This window comes from Arvicanthis niloticus, chromosome 10 (genome assembly GCF_011762505.2).
Source record: "Arvicanthis niloticus isolate mArvNil1 chromosome 10, mArvNil1.pat.X, whole genome shotgun sequence".
In the NCBI taxonomy this organism is placed as follows: domain Eukaryota; kingdom Metazoa; phylum Chordata; class Mammalia; order Rodentia; family Muridae; genus Arvicanthis; species Arvicanthis niloticus.
In genome coordinates, this window is record NC_047667.1 from 26,131,868 (window position 1) to 26,156,767 (window position 24,900).

Sequence of the window (24,900 nt, forward strand, 5' to 3'; positions counted from 1 at the left end):
CCCTTCTCTTTGTAAGATTATGTCCAGCAACACCTGGAATTCCTCCTTATGCAAATGAGGCATCCCTAGCACCCTGGCCAGGACCAAAGATGTACACCCACCCCATAGCCTCTACCTCCCAAAGGTTTAAATAGCCTTTGTTCCCCTTAATTAAATGAGCTGTTCAATAAAGCCCCACCCATCCCCAGTCTGTTTCTCACAGTGCTTGCCCGAGGTCTCCATCACCCTGACCATTCGTCCAGCCTCACTTTCTCTCTCAGGCCACGGGTCTGATCTCTAATTCCTTCTCTTAAAACAAAACAAAACAAAACAAAACAAAACAAAACAAAACAAAACAAAACAAAAAAAAACGAAAGACTCTGATTTCTGCTAATCATCATGAAATTTACATCATGAAAATCAACAGAGAAGGTAAACATTGATTTGTTACTTTTCATTTTACTGTAACAGTAAAGCTGTTTTTATTTTATTAGTAACTGCCTTTCCTACACTGGTTGGCTTGGCTCACGACTCTGTTCCATAGCTCTGCTTGGCCTCGCCTGTCTCAGGACCATTGACTTACGTAGCCTGTGTGGTTGGCAGCGGTCTGGACTGTGGCATATGCTTTGCCATGGTCCCTTTTCTTGGAAGGAAGGCAGGAGCTGCTGGAAAGGGAAGTGCATGAAAATCATATACTTTTAAAAAGATTTATTTATTTTATGTATATGAGTACAATTATAGCTGTCTTCAGGCACACCAGAAGAGGGCGTCAGATCCTGTGACAGACAGATGGCTGTGAGCCACCATGTGCTTTCTGGGAATTGAACTCAGGACCTCTGGAAGAGCAGATGGTGCTCTTAACTGCTGAGCCATCTCTCTAGCCCCTGAAGATCATATTTTTAAAACCCATGAAATTATATTCAAGTAGTCATCACGTACATACCCAGTCTGTGTACTCTGGGCATGGCGGGTTTCTCTTTTGGAATTTTCATCTTGTGTGCAGAGGCAGCGGAGTCTCCTCACTATCGTGCCTGTGTTCCTCTTGACTGTCAACATTTGAGTCTGTTTTACAACAGGCTGAAAACTGAGTCTTTTTATTTTTTTAATTTCCTATTTCTGCACTCCTTTCTTCATCTTAACCCTGGGTGCCTGACACAATGCACACACAGTAATCACTGTCAAAACGGTCAGTCAGTCAGTTTATTAGTGGATGAAAAAATGGACAAGAAAGCTCTTTGTGGGGTAGATAAAATGTACTTTTGTTACTATAACGCTGCAGGGTCTGAAGAGATGGCTCAGTGGGAAACAGCACTGACTGCTTATCCAGAGGACCCAGGTTTGGGTCCCAGTCTGCAACTCCAGTTCCAAGGAATCAGATGCCCTCTTCTGACCTCTGTGGGCATTACATGTACACAATGCATAGCCATACATGCAGCTAAAACACCCACATAAGTAAGTAAATAAATAAATATTGTTTTAAAAGAATGAAATATCTCCATAGCCATGTCAGGCAAGGCTTTTAGCATCTGTCTCATGGTGAGGCTTGGCAAGAGCCAGTAAATATTCTGAGTGTTGGCCAAACATACAATCATCATCATGATCCCCTCTGGCAAATACAATGAGGTCCCAAGGTGCTCATGCAGAGGGTCTGCCCTTCCCTGACGTCACCAAGGAGCAATTCCAGTCTGTGGGCAAAGGTGTACAGGCTCCAGTTTTATTTCCTGCTCCCTACAGCTCAAGTCTGTCTGAAATTCCCAGTAAAGCCTCCCCAAGCCCCAGTGCCCACCATGATGTGGCTCCAGCCTCTGTATCTAGCTCACCCGACACCTTCCCTGACATCCTTCACCTTCATGTATAGATTATTCTGTCCTTCAAATAGTTTTGCTTATTTCATTTGGGACTCAGTCTTGTTATGAAGACCAGGCTAACTTCAAACCTACAATCCTCCTGCCTCAGCTTCCTGAGTGCTGGGATTGCAGACATGATCTACCATGCTCAACTCTTTAGGACTCTCATGGGGTTCTGCCCTCTGTCTCACTACCTCCGTCTCGTACCTGAGATCTCATTCTTCCCTCCTATGGAATCCCGATCAGTAGGCTAAGGTAGACCTGAGCCATGAGTCACTGCTTCCACAGACCTGTCTTTCATGGTTCTTACTGCATGTTGTGTCAACTCGCACAGCTGCCTGGTAGGAGCCAATCCCCAGCCTCACACCTGCTTAGTTTCCCATGGCTACGCACACAGTGAGCAAAAACTACCGCTGAGCTAATAAAAATGGCAATCACAAATTATTTTAAGCCAAGGGAATTGATGCCCAAGTCAAGTTATGAGACAGAAAAAAAAAATCTAAAAGTGTACTGAGTTCACCTTTTTTCCCTTCAATCAAATCTAGCTTAATGGGCTAAAGAGATGGACTCAGTGACTAAAGTGCTTCCTGCACAAGTGGGCAGACCCCAATGTGCACCCTCGGCACCTACATAAAACCCAGCATTGTGGCGCACACCTGTAAGCCCAGTGCTGGCAGATCCTGGGGCCCAGTGGCCAGTCAATCTAGCCAAAATGGCAAGCTGCAGGTTTGGTGAGAGACCTCGTCTCAAACAGTATGGTGGAGCTCAATAGAAGAAAACATCTCACATCAACCTCAAGTATCCACATGTGCATGAGAAAGTGCACTCCTACGAAGGCGTACAAACCCCTACCACACACATATAAACTAGCTTCCAGTACATAAGGTAGCAGTGAGTCCCCGGAGAAACATCTGGCCATTTTTGATGAAAGTCTTCATTGGGATGAGTGGGTGAGGGGTGGTTGGGTAATGAATGAGATGTCTACGTAAATCACTAAGAATATAGCCTATGGGATATATCCCACTCCAAGGCTTGGTTAATAGACACATGCTACTTGAACTTCTGCAAAATGATACTGTCAAGCTGCTGTCTTTACAGTGTTGACAGTAACAGGGAAACACCACCAATACCATCTATGTCCACCAGTGGGTAAAATGCAGCTCACCGGACACAGAATGGAAGGAAGAACAGAATAGGTGTGTGTCTCGGTGAGAAAGAAGCGCAAGACAATGAAGACACTCCTCAGGAGAGCATCTGTCCAGGAATGCAGGGGCAGAAAGGTGACCAGGGACGGTGGAGAGAACATGTCATCGTCAGATAGACTTTTAAATTGTGATGATTGTGCAAAAAGTAAGTAACCCATGTGTCAGCTACTTCAACAAAATTTAAACAGCCAAAGTTGGTGCTAATGGCTTTGCCTGAGGCCACAGTTGCTTACCTGGAATGCCCAAGGTGGTCCAGCCCTTAGCATTGCAAGCTAATTACTTAAAGATTTCGAACCCAACAATGTCATGGAAGAGTTCAGCCAAAAATTAGTAATGTTAATTAAATTATATGCACACCTTTTTTTGTAACTAAGCAGTTAAGCACAGAGAAGATAGATACATTGCTCAGGAAAAGGCTACTTTTCTTGGGGATATTCTCTGACAAGAAGATTTGGGGTAGAGTGGATGGAAAATTTAAATAAAAATCACCTATTTGGAGAATCCATCATGCTGAAGTTGACAAGATAAACTGAATGCCCGCCTAGGAAGGACATGGCCTGAAAGTCAGACTCAGGTAACATTTGCACTGGCCCATGTAGATTCTGGGAGAGCCAGGTGATCGCTATGGAACCTCTGAGGGAAGGCTGACTTCTCTGAGCTTCTAGGCTCAGCACCTCCAAATGCAGCAGAACTGGATGGAAGAGCTGAGTGTAACAGCTCTTGTCCAGGACGGGAGGCACCAGGGCTCAGGAGTGAGTGGGCTCCCTGCAGGCTGAGCAGTGACTCATGGCTAACCAGCATCTAGGACCATTTACTGAATTTCTATCTGAACTCACCCATCCAGCCTGAGAGCAGGGATAAAGAGAGAGGCTTGGTGTCCTTTACCGGACTTGGGACCAGGCATGTTTTAGATGTTGGAATTTTCACATTTTGGGTTATCTGAATGAACGTAGTAGGATATCTTGGAGATAAGAGTTATGTATAAAAAGAAGATTTGTTTGTTTTTGCTACATCTCACACAGAACCCCATAGAATACTTTCAATAATTTTTGTGTGTGTGTGAAACAAAATTTCTTAGTGTGGAATTTTCCACTTGTGGCATTGTATGAAAGTGACTTAAAATGTCTCCGACTTGAGGTGTTTAGGTTGGTGCTGCCCAGTTTCAAGAAACCTTACAAGGTCATGAGTAGACAAGAGATGATGTAGACCCTAACAGCAGAACAGGGAGCAGCTTGTACTCCACAGGGAGAGCAGTGGGAGGCGCACATACGCCTAAGCAAAGACAGTGAGAGCTGCAGCCCAGAACCTCGCACCTTTTCTAAGCTTAGTCAGACCATACTTTCCTGGGCTCCAGAGTGAGGCCGTCTGCACCAAGAATCCCAACACTGCAGCAACTACTGCCAATCCCTTCTCTGTGCCTCAGTTTCCCAATTTGGAAAATAAGATAATGGTCATGAATACACTGAATATTTTAAAAGTCATAAAGATGAAGTTTTCTCCCAGGCAAAAGAAAGAACATTTGACTTCACCCCCTCAGTAGGCTTTCTGAGAAACATCAGAAAGTCAGTGACCTTAGAAACTGGTTTTGCAAAAGTTACCTTAAAAAGTGACTACTCGAGACTGGAGTGCATTGAGAGCATGCCATGCTCCTGCAGGGGACCTGGGGTCAGGTCCCAGTGCCCATACAGCAGCCCACGCCTGTGTGTAACCCTGTTCAAGGGAAGTAGGACACTCTCTTCTAGCCTCTGCAGATACCAGGCATGTGTGTGATCCATGTACATACAGGCAGACAAATACTCTTTGTCAATAAGTGACCAGAAAAGATAAGATGGACCCAAAGGGCAGAGCCAGAAGCCAGAGGTTTTCCAAAGACTTTTTTGAAGTAAATTACAACAATGAAATACTGGCACATCTTATTAATAGGTGGTAAAACCCAACGTGAATATGTGGCCAAATTGCATTCATAAAGCGCTGATGAGGACTTAAATAGCTCATGCGTAGGGTTCATTTAGCATCAGATTCTACTTCTGGGACGTTATCCTAATGAAATATTCATGAAGATAGATAAAAATTTAACCACAATGATCTTAACTTCTATAATTACTAAAACAATAAAATATCTATCAACGGGACTTAATAAATGTAAGAGTATGTATACTTGTGTATATATGTGTATACACTTGTACATGTATATACAACCTCATGTACATTTCATGTGAACATTTCATGGGTGTGTATGTACAGATGTACATGTCTGTGTGTGATAACACATACAGATGTGTGGAGGCCAGAGGTTGACCTCTGGTATCTTCCTCAATCTATTATTATTATTATTTCAAAACAGAGTCTTCAGTTGAAAATGGAGATCACCTTTGGTTAAACTGGTCAGTGTGACCCAAGGATCTGCCTGTCTCTGGCTTCAGTAGTAGGATTATAGACTCACTGCCATACCTGGCTTTTCTGTGGGTGCTGGGGATTTGAATCCTGATTTATGTGGGGGCAGGTCCTCATGCTTGCACAGTAAGTGCTTTACCTGCAGAGCCAGTTTCTCAGCCCCTAAATCTTTCATAGAAGCCACTAAAAAAATCATGGGGTTTGCCCAGGTGGTGGTGGCACACTCCTTTAATCCCAGCACTCAGGACACAGAGGCAGGTCGATCTCTAAGTTCTAGGATGTCCTGGTTTCAGGATGGCCAAAGCTACACACACACACACACACACACACACACACACACACACACACACACACAAACACACACACACACACACAAACCCAACCCAGTCATGGAATAAAAAAACAAAACAAAACAAAAAAAAAAACCAGACAAACTTACAAACACAAACAGAAAAAACAAAAACAAAACCTCCAAAACCAAAGGGGAGGAAAACTGGGACTCTTCCTTCATGATGTCAAACAACCCTGGTCACTCCCCCCACAGGAGCTCCAAATAGCACAAATACATAGCTTCAAGGTTAAGTTTCTAACCCATGAATTCGAGGGTGCACACCCATACCATTGCACAGACAGTGTGGGCCCAGGTCAGAGCCGGGCTTCAGAGCCAGCCGGGTCCTGTAAACTGTGTGCTTCTACTTGTTTTCTCCTTTCTAATGGTGACAGCAACCTGAGTAAGCTGTCCTGGAGAAAGCCACCAAAATACTGCTGCAGGTTAAGTTTCCTTTCTCTCGAAGATTTAGGGCCAGAACTATGCAGAGTTCACAACAGTTTGGTTCATCGTTGGCATGATTCATGTTTAAAAACAACCCAAACCAATGGGGCAGTACGTGAACAGTATGCCCATCCTGTCTCTTCACTCAAGCAACACAGATTCTTCCAATCTGGTCCAGGCTTCTCTCTTAGAAGACCAGGAACAGTGTGTGTGATGGTTGGTGTGCAAGCAATTTGAGGGAAGTGTCACTCACAGAAGTCGAGCCAGGCTCCTAAAAAGCTGGTGGAGTCCAGCTTTGCTTGGTTCTTAGAATAGTGTGGATTCCCTGAGCATGTGTCCCTAGTCTGAGTTCTCATGCAACTAGAGGTAGATCTTTCATGTAGATCTTTGCTTCAGAGTGAGTAGATTGTCATAAGGCATGCGCTTTTATGTGACATTAATTTAATTCAATGGTTTTCAGCCATGAAAGTGGCTTTTGAGAAATCTGTTTCTGTTCTTCCCATTGTTGGGAAACCCATTTGCACTGGTAGGCAAATGTGCACAGAATTCTTGGGGTTCTTCTTAGACCACACAGTATTTCCTGTATCTGTTATACCTGGAAATTGTAGATTCACAAGCTGACAAAGTATTAGGTATCTATGGTGGTTTGAATAGGGATGGCCCTCATAGACTCATAGATTTGAGTGCTTGGTCATCATGAAGTGACATCATTAGGAGGTGTGGCCTTGTTGGAGTAGGTGTGGTTTAATTGGAAGAAATGTGTCATTGGGGATGGGTTTTGAGGTTTCAAATGCTCAAGCCAGGCCTAGTGTCTCTTTCCTTGCCTGCTGTCTGTCTATCTGGATGTAGAATCTCAGCTACTCTCCAGCGTCATGTTTGTCTTCATGCTGTCATGCTTCCTGCCATGATGATAATGGACTAAACCTCTAAACTGTAAGCCAGCCCCAGTTAAATGGTTTCCTTTATAAAAGTTGCTGCGGTCAAGGTGTCACAGCAATAGAGCACTGATTAAGACAGTATCATATTGACATTTTTATATAAAGTGTTTTGATTGACGCTCCCCACTCATCTTCCCCTTGCTCCTCTCCTCTGCCATTCTTGAATATCCACCTCAGCACCACTTTTTACTTTTCCTGTGAGTGTTCTCTTCCTCTCATTGCTCCCTCCTCTTCCTCTTGCTATTTCTCAGTCTCCATTCCATATGTTTACCTGTGTTTATACCTGTGTATGTACATATATATCAGTGTTACAAACCAGGCTCTGCATATGAGAGGAAACAAGTATTTCTTGTCTTTCTGAGTTTTTGGTCTCCTCTATTAATATTGTACCTCCCAGCTCCATCTATTTTCCTAATCTACGGTTCCTCACGACTATGTAAAATTCCACTATGTATGTGGATAACATTTTCATTATATATTCATCTTTTTAAGATTTAAAGTTTTATTTATTAAAAAAAAAAAGAATAGTTTTACACTAGGAACTGCAACTTGGCCTCTGTGTACTTTCTTGTCGGGATCCTCTGGAGACTCACGTGGGCTTCGCTGATGCTCACTCTCCTTTTCTGGGCTGTCACCAAAAGGAGCCTTTGTCATTGCCTCCTTTCTGTCACTTGAAAGCTGGGGAGACTTCCTGTGGGGAAAGCATGAACTCCTGAGTGAATACGGACTATGGACACAAGCACGGTCACGTCAAGGACCCAGATGCCTCAGAACCATGGGAGTAGCAAAGCCTTCTCCTCGTCAGGTTCAGAATGATGCCAAAACCTTCCCCTGGTGTAAGTATGAGTAATTATGAACAGCTGACTCTCAGCTCAAACCAGTGTTTGGAGGAAACTATCGACCTCAGCCTCCTTTCTCTACCTAGAGGATCGCAATGGGAACTGCTTCTCTGCAGACCTGCCTCCTCCTCTTTAAGGTTGTATAATGGATATGCTGACTTTCCAGGCTGCTGTTGGTGCATCTCCATCAGAACACACAGCCCACCAGATCGCACCCTTTTTGTACCTGTGTCTGTCCTGTTTTCACCTCCCTGTCAGCCCAGTCAGGTCAGTCCCAAAGTCATGCAGGTCATTACAGTGCCTGTGACCTAAGGATCTAGTAGAGAAATAAAAACATGGAACTTTTATTTGTTTAATTTTTAAAAATAAAAGTTGGAATAAAATAACCCTTTGTTGAACATCTCTTTTGTGTTGGCTACTCTTGTGTCCTTTCTGAGGGGTTAAGCAGAAGGCTGTTAGGTAGAGGGGTAGACTTTGGATTTGTACCTGGTCTCACTTCCGCTCTGGGCTTTATACTGCCCTACCCTTCTTAAAGAGAAGAGCCTACAACACCCCCTCTTTCATGCCCTAATTCCCAGAACAGCCCAGACACTGAGACCTGTGCATTTACTTGTGGCTACTCTTGTAGCAAGTGTGTTTTGGTTGCTTTTTTCCCATTTCATGAAAGTTTTACAGAATATAAATGTAAATTAGACTGAGCAAAAACAAGAGGTCTTACACAGAAACTTGAGAAATTGCTGTTGAATTTAAAAGTCAGGAAAGCTGAACTAAAACGTGAAATCAGCTCAGCTCATTGCTTAAACTTGAGGGCCTGGCAAGCGATTTTGATCTTGATTTCTTTTGGGTTAATATTTGCATCAAAGGAGATACCTGATCGTTATGGTAGAATATAAAAGAAGTCAAAGGACAAATTTGAACACACACACACACACACACACACACACACACACACACACAGGTGTATATACAGTTATTATTAACTGCTATAAACATATGTACTTAATTGTGCTTCTTCATATTCTCTGTCTCTTGTTTTTTGAGTAAGCATTTAATTTTGTTGTCCAGGTTGGGATTAAACTCAAAAATCCCCCTGTCTCATCTTTCTTACTTTAGGAGTTACAGTAAATGCACCATGCTTGGCTTAAAAAAAAAGTCACAGGTTATGTAATTATTTCAGTAAGGAAAATCAGTTTTCATCATTTTTGCAGAGATCTGCACACTTTATCACTCACTCTAGGCTCCCTTATGTTGATGAAGATATTTAAAATTTATCAGTTAAAATTAGTTTGCTAGAATGCTTACTCATCACTATTTTGTGAGTGCTTACTCTGCATACGTGTGCTTACTGTGCATATGTGTGCTTCCTAAGTGCACACTCTGTCTTGTCTTTTGAGATCCTTACCATCCCATAATGATTCGTAGACAAGAAACCCAAAAGGATGATCAAAGGGGGACTACGTGGGGTGGAGCCCAGCGTGCTGAGTGCAGTGTGTATCCTTACTGTATGGGTCTATAGTGTCATTATACAAGAAGTTAAAGGCCATGGACACAGCTCAGTGATGGAGGATCCATGTGTTTTGCACCCTCAGGGTCCTGGGTTCAATCCTCAACACCAGCACAAAAGCAATCAAGACCCAGACCAAATAAACTCAAAGAAAGACAGCAGTAGAGATAGATTATCAGCCCTTCTCATCGTTTCTACAGTCAGCATTTTCTTATGCACCTCTTAGGGTTTTGAGACTGTCTACCCTATGTGGACCAGATTTATCCCAACTAGAACATTCTGGAGATAGAGTTCCACCTTGGGCACCACCAAAGCAAAATTTCTAAGAAGTAGCTCTTCTCTTCTCCTGGGAGGGACCATGTTTCCCTAGTCATCGTGTCTGCTTCCTAGCCCTGAGAGTGGGCAACAGAAGTATGGTCTCTGGGAACTACTGCTCGATGGTCTGTGATGTATTGAAGGTGGCTCGTCAGGGGAGCTCAAGGGTGAAGGGAAGGAAGCCAGCTCTGGAATGTCTATGTTGTCAAAAGCAGCTATAGGGCTGACAATCTTGGGCAGAAGGAAATGGAACATTATTTCTGAAGAGAACTTCCTGTCTCCAAAAGCCAAACTTTATCCACTCTGCACACTTCCCTCTTGAGCTGGGGGCTTCCTAGGAACGAAACACCCTTGGGTAGTGCTGCATATCCCTCCTCGTTCAGGGGTCTGAGACAGGAATCATTTCTCAGGAAGCTCTCTGGGAGAAGGGACCGGGCGGGACAGGAGGTTATCTTTCTGGGAACTGAATGTTCTTCTCTCTTCATTTTCCTGCCTGATCTGTCCTTAAGCTAACCGACCGCTGGTTTTTATTGGGTACTGACTTTTAGGCTTGAACCAAGTCTTCCAAAGTCCACAGACACTACCCCAACTCAACCACCTGCAAACCTTTTTTTTTTTTTTTTTTTTTTTTTTTGTAAGTGGTTGACTCAAAGCAAAGGGCAAAGTATAAGGAAAGATAGAAGTGCAGAATGTATTAAAATCAATTCCATGAGATGACATTAAACATTCTAAATATGTGTATGTTACCACAAAATATGCTTTTAAGAAAAAGGAACAAGGAGCCTTGTATCCTTTTCCTTATCAAGAATTTTACTAGCCTATTCTCCCTTTTTCTTTGTTTTAATCCATTTCCCCTCTGTCTTTCATAGAGACAGATGGTTTTAGCTGTGTTCAGTAGCTTCTAGCCTCTGCGTTGCTATGCAACAGAACGCATCCTATCTGCGTCCTTTCTCTGTTGTATTCAGTTTCCGTCGACAACTCAAAATAACTAACGGAGTGCTTCGACATTCTACTTCCTCCTTGCTACCGAGTTGAATACCTATCAAGTATCTTCCGGGGCTTCCTATGTCTTCCTGTTGCATCCTTGAAAAAAAACTGTGTTTGCCCCAAATTGATTCCCCTCATCACTTCCTATTTACACCAGCCCACTCATAGCTAAAGGCAGGCAACACATACCAGAATGAGTCAGGCAGCTGTTGACTCATGGGGAGGGGGGATGTGTCAGCCAATTGTGTGATATTTGAAACCAAAATTTCATTGTGGGTTTTTTTCCTTTCAGATGTAGAGCTCTTCGTGTTCCTTTTAATCAGGATGTTGTTCCCTAGCAGATACTAGAATGTAAAAAAGAAAATATCAAAGCAAGGAGTTTGGAAAGGGCTCTTCTCTGGGCTTAAGCAAGGGCAATGAACTTCTTCCACAATGAGAAGCGAGCAGAGGTCATGAGAGTGTTCTGCTTTTGAGTCTAGAGAGTGGAGAACAAAAGGAGAAATTTCCTCCAGATGGAAATAAAAGTATGGCTTTAAGACTGCAGGTCACTCTGGGCTTTACCTCTGGATTTGTTTACCATGAGATGATTAGACTCACGTATAGATTCTTCTAAACCTCGTTTCATGCCTCTTTAATTCAGGCCATTTTTCTTAGCTCTAGAAGTCACAAATCTCAAATAATTAGAGTAAAGTCCCAACTAAGCAATCATTCCAGCCGCTGAAGAAAGTCACATCTGTCAAGCCTTGCTCTGCAGCGATTCTGAACTCCACTTTCTCAGGAAGAATCTAATGTCAAGTGGCAAACACACATGCATTTGAAAGTTCAGAGAATACACGATTCACATTGAAACTCTCAAATCCTGAAAAAAAAAACAACAACAACAACAAAAAAAAACAAAACCCAAAGGCTCTGCAGTGTTGTATATCTGGAATGAAGCAGACACCACTCAGTTCTGATGCTGTGCAGGTTATTTTATGTTCCGTTTCAGTGACCTTCAGTGGAAGTGAATTGTGTGAGGTACTCCCTTCAGGTGTGCACACTGACACACTTTCCTAGGACTTAACTTGACATCACATATTCTACTTGGAGTTGTAAATTCCTGACACACTGACTGTGGTGTGGGCACTTTATCCTCATTGGTTACGTGGTTGGTTTTACTAATTTCTGCTTGGCCTCTTCTTGGCTCTAGAAGGTTCTAAGGGCATCTTTGATACTCATCAGAACAGAAGCTCATGGTGGCCAGGCTGTCTACTACATGGCTGACCTGGAGGTCAGAACTCTGAGCTGCTATTGAAAGATGCCAAGGGAGCCAAGTCGTATAGTAAACTCAAGTTCTGTAGCACCATGCTCATTTAAGGGACCTGAGGGCTCTCACTACCAACAGGATCCTAGTATTGCTGTGACATCACTCACTGTCTTCCAATATGCTGATCATTTTATGCCAGAGCCAGGACAAAGTCAGACACCGACATGCACAAAGCAAGCACCGACAGCTTGAACCCAGTGGTTACTAGGCATCGGGATGGAGCCACACCTCTGCTTCCCCCTTTGACTACCTATGACTGTCTGAGTTTGATGGTGAGATTCTTGTATCTCTTACTAGGTGGAAGTGATGCTCTTTGGTAGCCTAAGAAAGACTCGAGAGGAATTTGGGATGTGTTGGTTGTGTTCGTAAACATTCCTTTTGAGCCATGATTTTGTGGTTCAGTTTTCCAGTCAACTATGAACCAAGAATATTAAAAAGGGCAAATTCCAGAGATATGCAATTCATATTTTAAAATGGTGTGGTGTGACATAAGTCTAATGTGGTGAGATTCCTTGCTGTCCTCTGTCCAGCCTAGTGTATGAAGAGTACACGAATCTTTCTTTGATCCAATATGTCCATGCCATAAGCACCAGCCTACTTGTTATCTGGTACCATCTACACTGTCAGACCTATTGTCATGTCTCAACAAGTGCTCTAATGACTATTGTTTATTTACTTGTGGCTCCAAATAATCGGAATAGTGACAAGAGGTGACGTTAGAGCGTAAGAGATGGGAGTGCTGATTTGCTCAGATTCCATGCATAAGGCTGCTGGGAAGAAAGAGAAAGCTCAAGTCGGGCTCAGAACTACTGCTAATTCCAGGCATTGATTAGAGGTGGGCTGATCCTCTTTGGATAATCAGACCTACTCTACATGTGTATTATATAAAATATTAGAGAACTAGACACTAAAAATCACAAAACCACTCAGTTTTCAACGCATGCACCCAGTACTTTTCATTGTTTCTCAGTTCTTTAAAAAAACTAACCAAAGTTCTATAACACTGTCAACTTTGTCACTCTCTAGATTTATTTCTTTTTTAAAAAAAGATTTTAAGGGGGCTGGAGAGATGGCTTGGTGGTTAAGAGCACCAACTGTTCTTCCAGAGGTCCTGAGTTCAATTCCCTTCAACCACACGATGGCTCACAACCATCTGTAATGGGATCTGACGCCCTCTTCTGGTGTGTCTGAAGATGGAAACAGTGTACTCACATAAAACAAATTAAAAAAAAAAAGATTTTAGATTTTATTTATTTATTCACTGTGTGTGTGTGTGTGTGCACACGTGCATGCATGTGAGCACATTTGTGGAGATCAGAGAGAAATTTTTGCGACTTGCTCCTCTCCTTCTACCATGTGGGTGCTTGGGGTCTGACTTGGGTCATCATGCTCACTGGTGATCATCTTTACATGTGAGCCACTTTTGCAGTTCTACATCATTTTCGTATTGTGTTCGAGAGAAGGACTTTGGGTTTCTCAGAAAAAAATAACAAGAATTGAATGAAAAAGAATTATCCCCTTCCCCCAATCCACATGCTGTCTTAGGAACCCAGAAATGCCATTCTTAGAATCTATCTCATCTTACCACTCCAAACCACGCGCCTTGGCAATTCCGTCTCATCCTGAACATGAGGTGAATTCTAGGTTAGATAATGAGGCCACACAGCATAAGTCACACATCTCATCTCTGAGCCAATACTGAAGAAGCAGCCAGAGGCAGGACAGTGATTTGGGGTAAACTAACCCCAAATTACAAAGACCTTCTAGTATAGCAATGGTACCTGAATACAATGATCTATCTCTAAAACTCATGGGAGCCAACAGAAGGGGCTATGCCACCAAGAACTTACAGTGGTTTTGCTATTGATGGGGTTTTTATGTTGTTTATTTGTTCAATACAGGGTTTGCCTGTATAGCTCAGGTTGGCTTGGCCTTAGCTTCTGGAGTGCTGGGATTACAGCTATGCTCCATGACTCCCATTTCATTTGTTATTTGTATCCATTTAAATGGATACAAATGTTTAAATGTATGTACATATAGATGTATACCTCTTAACAATGTAGTAAAGGATGCTTATTCTAGAAACTTCTAAAAACGAGCACTGTGAGGAGACATATCCTGTAGACTACCACCAGTTCCTTTTTTATTTTATTTTATTTTATTGCTGTACTTTCCTCTCTCATTTTCCTTCTGTGGGATCATGATTGCAGTTGCCTGATTTCTCCCCCTACCATGAATGTTTTACATGTCCTTAAATAGTTTAGGACTATTCTGCTTGATAATGACTGTATATATCTTCCAGATATAAATAAGGTTGGTTACTTATCCAAAGGGCAAATTCTTCTGTCTTTTAAACATAGATGAAGATATTACTATGAAATAACTCTAAATTGTCAGCAAGTTGTGTCTTTCACCTGGTCTTTACCTGATGCCCACTCTAGTTCTGGCATTCAGTGTGTACCTGATGCCCACTCTAGTTCTGGCATTCAGTGTGTACCTGGTGTCCACTCTAGTTCTGGCATTCAGTGTGTACCCGGTGCCCACTCTAGTTCTGGCATTCAGTGTGTACCCAGTGCCCACTCTAGTTCTGGCATTCAGTGTGTACCTGATGCCCACTCTAGTTCTGGCATTCAGTGTGTACTCTATCCTCATAGGCCTCCTATTTAGATTCCCTTCCTCCTGATGACCGTGAAACTTCAAAGCTGAGTTTTCTTCTTGACTCAGCTGAAGTTTATATAGCAGGACTTTCCCCCAGAGCATCTTTTCCCTGGATAGTTATGCTTCACAGTGTGGCACTGAAAATATAAAGCAAAACTCTCATGCCATCAATCATGGTGTCCTCAAATTACGTGTGACATCTCTGAGAGGTGATGGACCAGTTTGCCAAGGTCTGTGGGCAGGTCTGGTAGGGGTCATGAAGATTTCTCAATTATTTCATAATTTTGAGGCTTCTCTTCTCAGTAATGCCATTCCCCATCCCCCCTCCACACCAAAGGAAGGCATCTTTTCCTGTTTTCACTCAAAGGTAAGCACAGTTCTCAGCGTATTGCAAGCAATGAGTTCAGAGCAGTTTATTTAATTTCAGTGGCTACTCAGGACTCTGAGATCTGAGGTCACAGAATGTGGTTAGTCTCAGAAGTAAAGGGAAATTCTTAGAATGCCACTCCAGGGAATAAGTCCTCCACAGGATGACTAGGGAGGAACACCAGGCCTGACAAACCACAGGTTGAGTGACATGAAGTAGAAATGCTAGGCTTATGTCTAGGGCTAGAACATTTTGAGTCCTTTAAGTACATTTTGAGATAATGTACCTCACAGTGATAATATCAGAGTTCTGAATTATCATGGCGCTCTTCTCTGGTGAACCACACGCAGGCAAGCAGATAATCCCAGCCTCCAGAATAACATTTCCGTGAATGGAAGATGAATAAGACTGTGGGGAGTAACCCCAGGGTCACATCCTGAGGGTGCATGCTTTTGCTACTTCTGTTCTTTCCTGAAGCCTCTCATTTCCTGACACACTCTTCCCAGGTTCTCAAGATTCAACTCAAACCTTTTCAAATGCTTACTGATGCCTCCAGCCTAGCTCTGCCCCAACCTTCTCTTCTACACTCTTACAGCCTTCTTACTGGGAGTCCATAAATAGTGTTCACATATAAGCCGTTATCCATTCACTAAATGTCCCTGCACATCCATGACACTACTTTATTTTGCTTTACATTCCAGATACTCATTGCATGCAGCCCACTGTTTGTGACAGTCATACACGACATATAATTAAACAACAAGCCCATAGTGTTTCACGAGTCTTGCGGCAAGTCAGTGAATAAGCCAATAAAACCAAGAACAGAGATGGGCTCTTACTAGGTTGTCTTTCTTCAACCATCTTGATCAAAACACACAAACGAGCTGAGGTGTTCAGCATCTTCGTATGATGGCTGCAGTGCCCAGGGTTACTCAGCCAACAAACAACAAACAAACAAACACACAACCACAAGCAAACCATTGACACATCTGGTCACTTGGATGGACTGCAGGAAGACTTTCCTAAGGAGAAAAGAGGTGATAATGTACTTTATGATTCCATTTACTTAAAAGGTTTGGAGCACAACTATATAAACACAAAGTCATCTTTTAAGTCAACCTGAATATGTCTATACTCATAGCACTTGAAGACCTCTCTGGTGCCTGGATGAACGGAGGGAAGGTTCTAGGACAATCTAACTGGGTTCTAGTCCCAGTCTGCTTTCCTGCCTGCCATGGCAGCTGCTTTTGTGAAACAAGGTGATGAATCCCAGCTCAGGGTCATTATGACACGAATGGAATCCTAGCTGGGTGGAATGTGAGACGCCTGTAATCCCAGAATATAAGAGACTGAAGCAGGAGGATTGCAAGTTTGAGATCAGCCTGGGCTACACAGTGAAAAATCCATCTAGAAAGAATAAAGAGAGGGAGGAGGAAGAGAGAGAGAGAGAATATATATATATATATATATATATATATATATATATATATATATATATATATATTGCACATAATTGACATAAAAGTTACTCTGGTTCTGCAGCCTGCTCAAGAACCACATGTAGGAAACCCAATCTTTAGTGTGAGAAAAAGAGAAAAGGTGTTTGTATTTGGTTCTAATGTCATGGAAAAATCAAACAGATGAGAACTATCGTTTTGATGAGTCCCTGCCTATTTCACCTGGCTCTTGGCTTTTATGATGATCACCCTAGATGGAGGGCGGTATCAGAAAGCAGCAGAATGGTCCTTACTGAGAGAAGGTAAGGGTGTAGAGGTGAGCAGTGTTCAGTGGCGCACATGCAAGAGAATGTCATAGGAGACCCAACACTTTGTTATATCAATTAAAATACAATTAATAAAAATAGTGCCGATTGGGATTGGGGCGATGGCTTAGTGGATAGAACGCTTCTCTGTAAGCCCGAGGACTCGGTACGAGTCTCCAACACTCATAAAAAAGGCTGGACGATGCTGAATGTGCCTCCTGCAGCATTGCTCGGCAAACACAGGACTTCCAGAGAGCTCAACAGCCTCCAGCATAGGACCGAGTTTCTAGTTTTTCTAGTACCCCTGGATGATAAGGTAGAGAGTGGAGGAGAAAGACACCTGATATTCTGCTCTAGTCTCAGCATGTGCACAGACAGGCACATGCCCACTCTCTCACAGCTCCCCACCCCTCCCCCTGCCCTGGGGTGATTATCCAAAGAGGGTTGAAGGGCCCGAAGAGAGAGAACAAGGCTGGTATAGGCACTGAACTTTTGGTGTCTTCTGGAACACTGTTATCTAGTCCTGTGAAGTTATTAGTAATTATTTAGACCAGGAAAGACATGAAAGTTGGAATTGCAATAGCTTAAAACTCTGTAAACTTTGTTCCAAACTTTTGCTTAAATTATTATTTACTGAATTTAGACTGTTTTCCTTATCTTGTTTATTGTGGTAAAGTTTGTGTAACGTACAAGCTACCATTTTGAGGTGGTTATAGTGGTACATGATTTTAATTTCAGCCTTTGGGGGACAGAGGGACAGGCAGGTGGATCTCTGTGAATTTGAGAATTTGATTATCTTCACCTAGGAATGACTTTCCTGGTTTACATAGTAAGTTCCAGGACAGTGAAGGCTACACAGAGAGATCTTGTCTCAAACCAACCAACCAACCAACCAACCAACCAACCAACCAACCAACCAACCAAACTACCCACCCACCCACCCACCCAACCAACCACCCACCCAACCAACCACCCACCCACTCAACCACCAACCAACCAACCAACTTCCCAACCAACCAACCAAACAAACCAACCAACCAAACAAAATAACTGACAAAAAACTATTTTGACAATTTTTAACTAATTGAAAAATATTTATATGATGCTTGGTGGTGGTGTCACATTGCTTTAATCTCAGTACTTGAGACTCAGAGGTGGGTGGATCTCTGAGTTTCAGACCAACCTGGTCTATAGAGTGAGTTCCAGAACAGCCAGGGCTACATAGAGAAACTATTGTCTTGAATAAAACTTATATACAGACAGACAGACAGACAGACACATATGAGTGATATAAACATGTATGTGTGTGTGTATATGAGCGTTTCACCTACATATATGTCTATATATCATCTGTGTGCCTGGTGCCTGTGGAGGTCAGAAGAGGGCATCATATCCTCTGTGGAGGCTGGGAACTGAACCCAGTTCCTCTACAAGAGGAGTGAGTGCTCTCCACTGCTGGGCCATCTCACTAGCTCCTTTAACCATTTTAAAGAGTATACCACTTTGGATAGTATTATGTCCATTCTCACTGCATGGAATTGTCACTGCTGTTCATCTGAGAACTTTCTCATTTACCCAGAACGAAACCCTGCTAAACACTCACTTCTGAATCTGATATCCCCTAGGTGCTAGCAGCCACTCTCTGCCTCCTCCATGAAGTTGGCTACTTTATGTCCTTTATACAAGTGGAATGATACAGCATTTGTCCCATGGTCTGGAACGATATTGTGTGAAATTAACAAGAAATGGGAAAAATCATTTCTGAGATAATGATATAGAATGGTGGTTCTCAACCTGTGGGCTGTGACCCCTGCTTATGAGATATTTACATTATGATCATAACAGTAGCAAAATTACAGCTATGAAGTAGCAACAGAATAATTCTATGGTTGGGAGTCACCACTGCATGAGGACCTGTATTAAAGGGTCGTAGCATCACTGAGAGCCACTGCTTTAGAAAGACTTCCCAAGAAAAGGTTTTTACTCACATCCCAAGTTGTCTGGTACCATCTAAATATCTGAATCCTAAGAACCCAGCCTAGTGGTTGGAGTGATGGCTCAGTGGTTAAAAACACTTGCTGCTCTTGCAGGGGAACTGGGTTTGCTTCTTACACCCACACAGTGGCTCTCAACCATCTGTAATTCCAGTCCCAGGGGATTCAGGACCCTCTTCTAGCCCCTGTAGGAACCAGGCATACACATGGTACACATATATGTATGCAGAGAAAACACCTATACACATAAAATATAAAAGTCAGTACATTTTAAAAAAGATATGGCCTATCGATATGTTTTAGAGACAGTGTATAATAACATCTAAGTTTTAAAAAAGCAAGCACATAGTAGGGATGTTTTCTACTAGACTTTCTTTGAGATGGGTACTGTTAGGATCTTCCTTCCTCCTGTCCTGAGTTAGGCCCTCCAAAATGGTGGAAATTCAAATAACAGACAGCACCAGCCACTTCTCATACATACAGCAGCTAGTTAGTTCTCCACAGAATCTTTGCCTGAAGCTCTGGCACACACCTACTATCCTGGCATTTGTCAGGTAGAAGAAGCAGGAGAATTGCTTTGAGTTCAAGGCCAGTTTAGGCTGCATGGTGAATTTGAGGCTGGCCTGGGACACAGAGTGAAACTTTGACTCACACATAAAGCCAAGAAAGCAAAGAAGCAGGAGTCTGGTAATTTCCACATGCACCTGAACCAAATGCTAGTCCTGAGGAAACATTAGCTTGCTAACCAGTTTTTGAAGGTGTTAAGGAGTCCCAGAAAGACGCATACACCTTTGCAAATAGCACCAGCTATATAATAAAGAGAATGCCCCCTAAAAGTTCTCACAGCCTGGATGGTTTGACGCATCAAAAATGGATCCTCAGAGTCGAGAGGTCAAAGTTTGAAGTCAAGATGTCAGTAGGGATGTGCGCTCTCTCCAAGGAGAAACTGCCCTTGTGTCCGTTTAGCTTCTGAGGTTGCCCACAACCTTGGTGTTTCTTTGTGTCCTTTCTCTGAAGGGGATGCTCACCCCTGGTCTGCTGTGACCTTGTTTTAACTTGTTACATCTGCAAAGACGCAGAAGTGCTGGAGTTTAAAGCTTGAAATCTCAACACTCCTGAATTCCCGTTGTCTTCTGTAGGAAAACAAATTGGGCAAAGTCTTGGATCAACCTTGAGGCCATAGCTCTATTTGCTTGTGGTGAGTTAGTTGTTCTGCAAATATGTTTGTCTGCCCACAGGGACATATTGGTGGCCAATTGTTGCTTTGGAGAAACTCCAAGAAACAAACAAAAGTCACCATATATCCCTGGAAAGGAAGGAACACATCTGTATTGTCAAGATTCTTCTTGTTATCTCTGCCATAGCTCTTTTTGTTCTGCTCTTGTGACTGTGATGACAGAAGTCTGCCCTTTGTTACTCAACACAGTCATTTAGTTTAAACTAAACTCTGAGAGAGGGATTTCTCTCTCAGAGATTATGTATGTACATATATACATATACATAATAATATACACACATATGTATGCATACACACATATATATGTATACACACATATACATATGATGATTGCCTATTACTTTATTTCTGAGGGAGTAGAGGCATTCATTTTAGGTGAACTTCATTTAAGAAGTAAAAAATGAGAATGAAATATATCTTTTACCAGAAGGCTTTTAACTGGGGCAGGAAATCAAATCAAGGACCCTGCTGTGCATTCCTTCTGGAAAATCTGTTAGAGGAAGTTCCCTGGGGGAGTTTTAACCCTTCTGCCTAGGACTTTGTTTTCAGAGGGTCAATTAAAAAAAGAAGTCTGTACAAAATGCCCTTCAGGGCACTCAGGTCTTGCTTGGGAACATTTAAAATGATGTAACTTGATGTTCAGAGAGAGAAACAGGATGTCCCGGCTGAAGAAGAAGGATTGTGGCCATCATGAAGCCCACACTGTGTGCTAGCTTCATAATTTAAAAAGGGAGGGATGGGGTGTGTTGGAGAGATGGCTCAGAGGCTAAAAGTACTTGTTGTTCTTGCAGGTTCTGTTCCCAGCAACCACATGGCAGTAAACTCATCTATAACTTAGTTCCAGGAAACCTTGGTTATCCTCTTTTGGTTTTAGAAGTCTTCTACATGCATGTGGCGGTGTACATACACACACAGAGGCAAATACTCACACATACAATAAAAATAAATAAATTAGAAAAAGAGAGATAGCAAGTGGGCTTATAGTTTTTTGTTTTGGGAAAAAGGTAGAACTGGAAAGAGCAACTTAAACAAAAGTTTGAAAACATGAAACTAAGGAAAACAAGGTGGGACAAAAGAAGAAGCCCCTCCTCTTCCTCCTCCCTTTCCTCCTCCTTCTCTTCCGCCTCCTCTTGCCTCATATTTCAGGAACATAGGTACCTTGGAAGTTGGGATCCTGCTGGTTCTCCTGCTGATGTCTGCCTAAGTGGTACTGCATTACATCAAAGGAAGAAACCACTATGGAGTCAGCAGCAGAGTAAGCCATTGGTGAGATTGGGAGAGAAAACTAAGATGCCAATCAAAGCAGATGCTCCCAAATTACAGAGGATGTCCCCCTAGTCTGCTTTAGTGATTCACACAGTGCCATTGGGGTGAAGGTCTTGGGTCTAGTTCCAAAGAGTCTCATCCTCTGCCTGGAAAGTTTACAAGGCCTTGGCTTTCTCTAGGTTCCATCTTGTTCTGCAAACACTTTGAAGCCATCTGTAATGATTTGAATGCAGTCTTGTGTTCTCCCAAAGGTTCATGTACTGGGAATTGTCCCCTAGAAGTGATAGGTCTTTACATTTTTTAAAAATTTCTTTATTTTTTGACTTTCAAAATTCACTTGACTTTAAGTTGAACAACATTTCTTAAAAGTGTGTTTACCACCAATATGCATCTGTTACAAAAATCACCAGTATTTTAATGCATAAGTATTTATGTTAACAAGACTAGTTTTTACCTTGAAATTTTTCTTTAAACAAATTGTAGAGAGAAAAAATAGGTTATTTACAGATGTCTACATATGTACTTAGGAATAAACCTGGTGACAGAGAAGAACATTCTGGCATTGAAAAAGCAGCCCTTAAAGGCTCAGTTTTCTCACATTCCATCAATGCCCAAAATCTCTTCATCTTTGATCTAGGAAGCCAAAGAGTACTTTGGCAACCATAATCAGAATCTATTGTATGGAAACACTATTTTTTTAACAAAAAAGAATAAGTAATTCCAATTAAAAAAAATAAATATCACCAATTTTATACTCTGTACCAAGGGGTATATCTGCAAACATACTGAGTGTTAAATGTTAGGAGGCAGTGGAGTGGCTTTTGAGAAAAACTTTATATACCTCAGCTCAAAAGTTAGCTGACCTGGCTTGTTCATTGCTATGGCAACAGCTTCCTCCTCCTCAACATTACTCATTTGTGATGACTTAATGAATTCATTTCCAAGCTCTCCAGATGCAAAAGACAGTACTCCATCTTTTGTGCAGGATGTTACAGCATCTCCAACATGGCTAAGGTTTTGGCATATGTGTGCAGGTTCACCAGAAGGCACAGCTATCTGTATTCTGGGATCCAAGGTGCTGGCCACATAAACCCATTAAGCTTATTTCATAGCCCAAAACATTCTCTTGATTTGCTGCTTCAAATACTATTGCAAGATATCTGCATTGTCTTCAGCCCGTACTGTGATGGTGTCGTCATTGCCAGTGCATACAGATGAAGTTCACGCTCACGGTCAGGTTGCCATCGCAGTGGTCTGTGAAGCCTTTGGAGTGAGTGCAAGGTAAACTGCACCAGGGAGATTTGGTATCAGTCCCTGCTCTGCAGGTTGATACAGCCAATCCTGATGTCCAGGTAAGCCTTGTTGATGAGGTAGCTCTTTCTTTAGGATGAAACCCTGAACCAGGCACAGCTTAAGCATGGCAGCCAGAGCCAAGAGCATCTAGAGAAGGAGACAGGAGTCAGGCCTGGTGGCTTAGGGCTCCCGGGTTGTGATGTGAAAGCAATGTTGAGGACCAAGAGCTGACAGTAACGAGCTTGCAGCAACCGCTCTACACTGTGTGTTCTGAGTCTGTGCTCTTCCCTGTGTGGAGAGGTGGTAGGCCTTTAAACAGATGCAACTTGTGAGAAATCCTGAGGTCACTGGGCACATGAGGCATTCTAGTGTGACCCTTTGAGTTTGTGTGGGGAATTGTAAAGGTGTAGGCTTGGCTCTTCTACTCCCTCCTCCTGCATGAGCCGCTGTCATTGCTATCCGTGGATGAGGGAGTGAGCCACAGATAGGGGCCCTGTCATTTGCTTGCACTTTGAATCTTTTGAACTATGAGCTAAATAAACCATTTTTCTTCATAAGTACGTAGATTCAGGGAATTCATTGTGGTGATGAAAAGGTTTCCAATGTCTGGTCATAGGGAATTTCCTTTCAGAGCTATGTGAGTGTGGAGAGTAGTGGCATCTATGTCATACACTGTTTATGAAAACACAAAGACTGACCAACAATTCCATCTAGTATTGAAAATTTAACCATCCACGAAATGTTATAAACAGTTATTACTATTATGAACTCGTAGCAATGGTGGTTGCCTGCACTATGACTAAACAAAACTGGGCCTATCAACACCTGGCATATGTGTGTTGAGGGGAGGGGCACAAGACCCTATCCCTCTCTGAATAACTGTTGGTTATCAATGCATGGTGGACAACGAGGAGTCATTCTCTTCAGTTGTGTTCCCACTGGGGAGCCCATTGGGCTCTAGTGGACAGTTCCAAACCCACAATCATAGACATGACCCTGGTTAACTTCAGTGGGTCACAGAGGAAAAGAGAAACCATGAACATGGAAAAGCATCTTTTAGAGAGAAGAGGAAATTGTGGGGGTAAGGTAGGAGTAAAGGGTGAATGAAGTAACTATGTAAAAAACTGTCAAATAAAAATGTAATTAATAAAAAAAATATATGGTGTGATTGTGCATGCTTATACTCCCAGCACGTTAGAGGCAGGAGCAGGCATATTTCTATGAATTTGTGTCCAGCCTGGTCTACTTGGTGAACTTCAGGACAGCCACAACTACAGAATGAGACCCTGTCTCAAAACAAAATAAAGATATACAGAAATTAAACATATAATTTATGTATATCTAAATGCATAGAATCTTTTCTGTGTGGGATCTCTTAGCTTTTCAAAAAGCTTTCTAGTATTTAGTATGGGCTCAATATTTAAGAGTCTCATAAAAAAATCATTCACTGAATACCAGGCATAGAGTCTTTATTAGGTAGTGTTTTATATTACTGTAAAGAAATACCTGAAGCAGACTAGCTTTATGAAGAGAAGAGGCTTACTTAGCTCATAGGTCTGAAGATGCAAGGACATGTTACTGCATCAGCTCAACACACACACACACACACACACACACACACACACACACACACACACACACACACACACTTTGTTTGCTTGAGATAAGGACTGGTTATACAGTCCAGGATAGGATCAAATTTGTGATCCTTCTGCTTCTACCTCAAGGCTATAAATATCGTTTACTTTGAAAAACTCATTTTTTTTTCGTCCCCCAGCACACAGCACTGCCAACAGTACGGACTGGTACTGTGGCTATGCACCTTATGAATGGAATCCAAGTTCGTTTCATCGGACTACAAATCTACATACCACTCAGATCGATGGTTAATTACAGCAGCTGGCTGTTGCCATTACAGAGTCAATAACAAAGTTAGTGCCCCTTATGGAACACTTCAATATAATTGACATCTGTTTTAGAAGCTTGTGGAGAAAACTTCCCTTGCTCTATTTATGTTTGTGTTGAAAATAGTCGGGGAGATTCTGAAAGTAAGCCACCTGTTCTCGACAAGAAAGGCTTCAAGTTGTCTCCGCAAACACACAGCTCGTTTGAACACAGCAAATGGTGAAAGCAGATTATTGCACAATTTCTGCGCAGATAAAAAGATTTGAGGGTGTACTTTCTTCTCCCCTCAAATGCAAGTCTTGTGTTTGTTAATACTTAAACTGAGAGGGAAA

The 24,900-nt window shown here is 42.4% G+C and overlaps 1 pseudogene; it reads right to left on the bottom strand.

Annotated features, from left to right (window-relative positions):
* Nucleotides 1–22,094: 22,094 nt before the first annotated feature.
* On the bottom strand, nt 22,095–24,237 carry LOC117716457 (proliferating cell nuclear antigen pseudogene; annotated as a pseudogene).
* Nucleotides 24,238–24,900: the final 663 nt, after the last annotated feature.